At 38.1% G+C, this 4488-nt stretch overlaps 1 pseudogene; it reads left to right on the top strand.

Annotated features, from left to right (window-relative positions):
• Positions 1–248: 248 nt before the first annotated feature.
• LOC112480228 lies at positions 249–367 on the top strand (annotated as a pseudogene).
• Positions 368–4488: the final 4121 nt, after the last annotated feature.

Raw genomic sequence — 4488 nt, 5'->3', positions numbered from 1 at the left:
TAGACTCTAAAAGGCCAAGTCAGAATTCTAACTACATGAACTTGGGAAATTGCTGAATCACTGAGGTCCAGTTTTCTTATCAGTAAAATAGGAATAACAATGCCTCTCTTCCCTAGTTAGTCTCGTGATTAAATGAGAAAATAAATGGAAAGTGTCTGGCATATTGTAGGTGCTCAACAATGATTAGTTTCCTTCCCTTTCTTCTCATAAGTTTCTATCTCCTGCTAATTTTTTAAATTAAAATTATTGTCTATGGCCATGCTACCCTGAACAAGCCTGATCCCTTCTGATCTTGGAAGCTAAGCAGTGTCGGGCCTGGTTAGTACTTGGATGGGAGACTACCTGGGAAGACCAGGTGCTGTAGGAGTAAAAAATTTAAAAAATAAGGGATCATAGACTGACAAGGTCCTTGCAATCTATGAGGTCAACCAAGGGTTGCTTCATCTAAAAATAAATAAATAAATAAAATTAAAATTATTGAAAAGTCGCAAATGAAAAGAATTTAATTCCTAAAATTGTAAAAGTAACAAATACTCACTTCAAAATTTTTAAATTTAAAATATAGAATTAAAAGAAATAAATGTCTCCTCCATTCCTTTAATCTCTCTCCCTTTTCCAGAGGTGATAGCCTTTCTGGGTTATGTATATCCTTCTACAACTTCCTCTATGCATTTATAAATATGAACCCATGCACATCTGTACAGATTTTTAAAACCATAAATAGGACCTCAATCTACAAATTGTTTTATTTATATCTTTCCAAAACATTAATCCTTTTTTACTTAGTCATAACAGTATATCCATTTAATACACATAGTCCTTTCATAAAAGTTTGCATCGTTTGTTTTATAGACAACATGCAAACTTCCTGGAACAACTTAGAATGTTTGAGTGTCATTTATTCATTCATTTATTTGTTCATAAATAAATGAAATGTCCTATGAAGAGACAGAAACGAGACAATAATTTGAACAGGGAAAGTTCAGTGTAACAAACGATTAGCTGTAACAAGTGAAATGTTAAAAAGAAGTAAAGTACTAATTTTTACAAATATTCTTTAGAGAATATAGGAATAGTAGATATTTCTAGGGCTGAAATAGAGCTTTCAAGGAAGAGATCCTGCACCCCTTACTTGCCCAGCTGAGAGCCAGACCTTGGAGAAGGCACAGCTGTGGCTCACCTAATGGCAAAAAAAAAAAAAAAAAATCACTTAATTTTGGCAGGGGAAAGTTCTTCACAGGGAGGTGTCTCGCTGGAGGCAGTCTGCTGCAAAACCACCGAAAGGGAGCTCTGCTAGCCGACAATCACTACCGGAGCCCGGTTCTAGGGAAGCTGCTGCACTTGCAGGAGCGGGACCTGCATGAGCCTGCTGAGAGGAGCACACTGGAGCCGGAAGAAAAACCTTCCTGCCATGTCTCTCTACAGATGACGTTTAACATCATGACAGCTGGAGAAGGGAAAATATTTAAAGGGGTCATCCTAATTTCATAGAATTGGCAATTCAGGGTGAATTTGAAGCTGAGGGGTAACAATGGGCACATTCCACAAACACTTTAGACACCTGGATACCTACTATGGAGCAGGCACTCTGCTGCGTATTGGCCTGTAGATAATGGTGGGGTTTTTCATTTCCATTTATTGAGTGTTTACTATTTGTTACCTCTGTTCTAAGTACTTAAATGTAAGAATTCATGCAGTCCTCACAACAACCCTGTAAGGTAGGTGCTATTACCATCCTTAATGTTACAGATAAAGAAACTAAGAGAATTAAGTGACTCACCTGTCCTCACAACAACCCTGTAAGGTAGGTGCTATTACAGATAAAGAAACTAAGACAGAGAATTAAGTGACTCACCCAACATCAGATACTAGTCAGCAGAGCCAGGACCCGAATCTGGTTGTCTGTCTCCCTGTGCTTAACTATTGTGCAGTAATGACTCTCAGGAAGTCTCTGTAGCCCCAAATTACTCAGCGCCTCTTCAGGACTACCCCCTGACCACTCCAGTTTCCATGCTGTGAGAAGTACTGATGACCAAAGGTCTTCATATTAAGGTAAAGAAAATCCCTCATTCATTCCCCATTATCCCAGGGTTCCAAAAATAACCTGGGAGAACTTTATTTGGGCATAGCAGTTTCATGCATCATGGCTAGGTGAGTCCTTCCTGCCTAGTTGGTGACAGCAGTGGACACCCTTGTTTGTAGGCATCCAAGTGCGAAGTCCACCAGAATAGGAAGTGTATCCCTAACTAACCACATCTGGAACATTACGTTTATTTACATAGTACCCTTCTTAAACTGCACTCATAGACTTACGATACTGTCAGCAACTGAGTTAACCTTTCTTATGTTTTTATCTTTATTCTGGGAGTCCTTTCTCCAACAATGGCATGTACCTCTGCTGTTTCCATTTTGCTGTGTTCTGTAGTGCTCTTTATATTAGAGCTTTTCAAACTGCATTTCTAATAAGGCCTCAAATGATGCCATCGCTGCAACGCTGGGGACCACACTTTGAGTAGCAAGAAATTGTGCAAGACATCCAAGTAAGAGAGAAAGCTGGTTCACCTCTCTATAGTAACAGGATGCTTTCCTTAAAACCCAGAACCTAATTTTTATATCACAAGTCTGATGTGTTAGTGTTTTAGCATTCATCTTAACAGATCTTGAACACGGACCTCTTTAAAGCCTTCCAGTGACCGAAACTGACAGAACCAAATCAGGCACAGACATTTATGGCAAATGGCCTATTCCACTTACTACTGTAAACAACAATAACAACATAGAACCAACAGAATCAACAGCAATGACACTCTGCTGTAGTATGGGTAGAAATATATCCCAAGGAAGCTCACAAACAAAAGACGAAGTCACATAAACATTTAATTATATATATGGGAAAGACAGGAAAGCACAGAGTGCTGTAGGATTCATGTGCAGATTGGGCAAGACTGGGAAAAAAGAGGCAACTAGGAGGCTCAATAAGCCAGTAGCCAATTAACGAGGTCTTGAATTTGGCCAATGGTTATAGGGATGAAAAGGGAAAAACAAATCTGAGAAATGTTCCGGGAGTAAAACTTACAGAAGTTTGTGCCTGGCTGTGGGGGAGTGCAGGAGGATGGAACAACACACGAGCTTTTGGTTTGGGTAACTGTAAATGAGTTGAATGAGGTGAGAAAAGGAGTAAAATTAACGCTGCGGGAAATGGTGTTTTCCATTGGGTTTTTATTGAGTTAGCCTGTGAGGTAACTAAGTGCATGTTTAACAGCAGTTGGATAAATGTCAGGATATTGAGATAGAGGTTAACGCAGACAAAAATGTTTTGGAGTTACTGACATAGGTAGTAATTTTAAACATGAGAAGCTGTAGATGGAAAGAAAAGAGTGGAGGTCAAGGATGGAATTTGGAGGGATACTAGCTGTTGAGGAGAGGGCTAAGGAGGAGGAGTTCCAGGGGCAGAGAAGATAATTTCTCAGTCTTAGGAGAATTCGGAAAGATTAGTGTCTTATAAACCAAAGATATGAAAAATTTCTAGGAAGGAATGGGTATCAATGACACTTTCTGCAGTCAGATATGTAAGATAATGTTAGAGAAACATCTGCTATTGTGGGCTCTCTGAGAGCAGGTTTTATGAGTTATTCGTTTTTGTATACAGTACTTAGTGTCTGGAACAATGACTGATGTGAGCAGGTGCTCAGTAAATGTTTATGGAATTTTATTGATGTGGCAATCACTTTTATTAGTAAAACAATACACTTACTCAAAGGATTCAGTCTCGAATATGGTTGTGTGAGATGTTGATATTTTCCGAAATACATTTTTTCTTGACCTAACACAGCCTAAATTTTCAGTTAAAAACAAACAAACAAACAAACCCCTACACATTAAGGGAAATGTAGAAAATTTAATCCAGCAGAAGGAAAGGGGGGCGGGGAGGGGGAAGCAAAAAAAAAAAAAGGATGATTGAATGAAAACCACAAAATAAGGTGGTAAAATTTAACCAAAAGTTTAGTTTGCACATTTAATATCAGAAAAATAGAACTTAAGCAAAAAAGCTGCAATAGGACTAGAGAAATCTTATAAAATGTGAAGGATAAAAAAGCTAAGTTCAACACGAAGGTACACTCAGGGCTGAGAATAGGATGAGGCAAGTGAGGTGGCTTAGGTGAGTTGTTAAAGTGCAAGGTCAAATTTGTTTTTATTTAAAACTGTAGCATTTCATGAATCAAAGATTTTTTTTTTTTGTATTAACTTTTGTTTTAAAAATATTGCATTAAAATGTAATTTATCTTTGATTACTGGGTTTTTTGGCACCCCTTTAAATTTTGTACCTCATTCCAATCCTAGCTGTGGACCAGCAGGTCTGTGTACATCTAAAAATATAACTCCAAGTGACATACTACAAAATCTCACACAATCCCAACAATAGTGTAAAATGTTTTAACATACCTGCATCAGACATATCAAATCAGAAATCTGAGATCGGGGAGGGAC

This window comes from Pteropus alecto, unplaced genomic scaffold (assembly GCF_000325575.1).
Source record: "Pteropus alecto unplaced genomic scaffold, ASM32557v1 scaffold73, whole genome shotgun sequence".
Lineage (NCBI taxonomy): Eukaryota > Metazoa > Chordata > Mammalia > Chiroptera > Pteropodidae > Pteropus > Pteropus alecto.
This window is presented reverse-complemented; position numbering and strand designations above follow the sequence as displayed.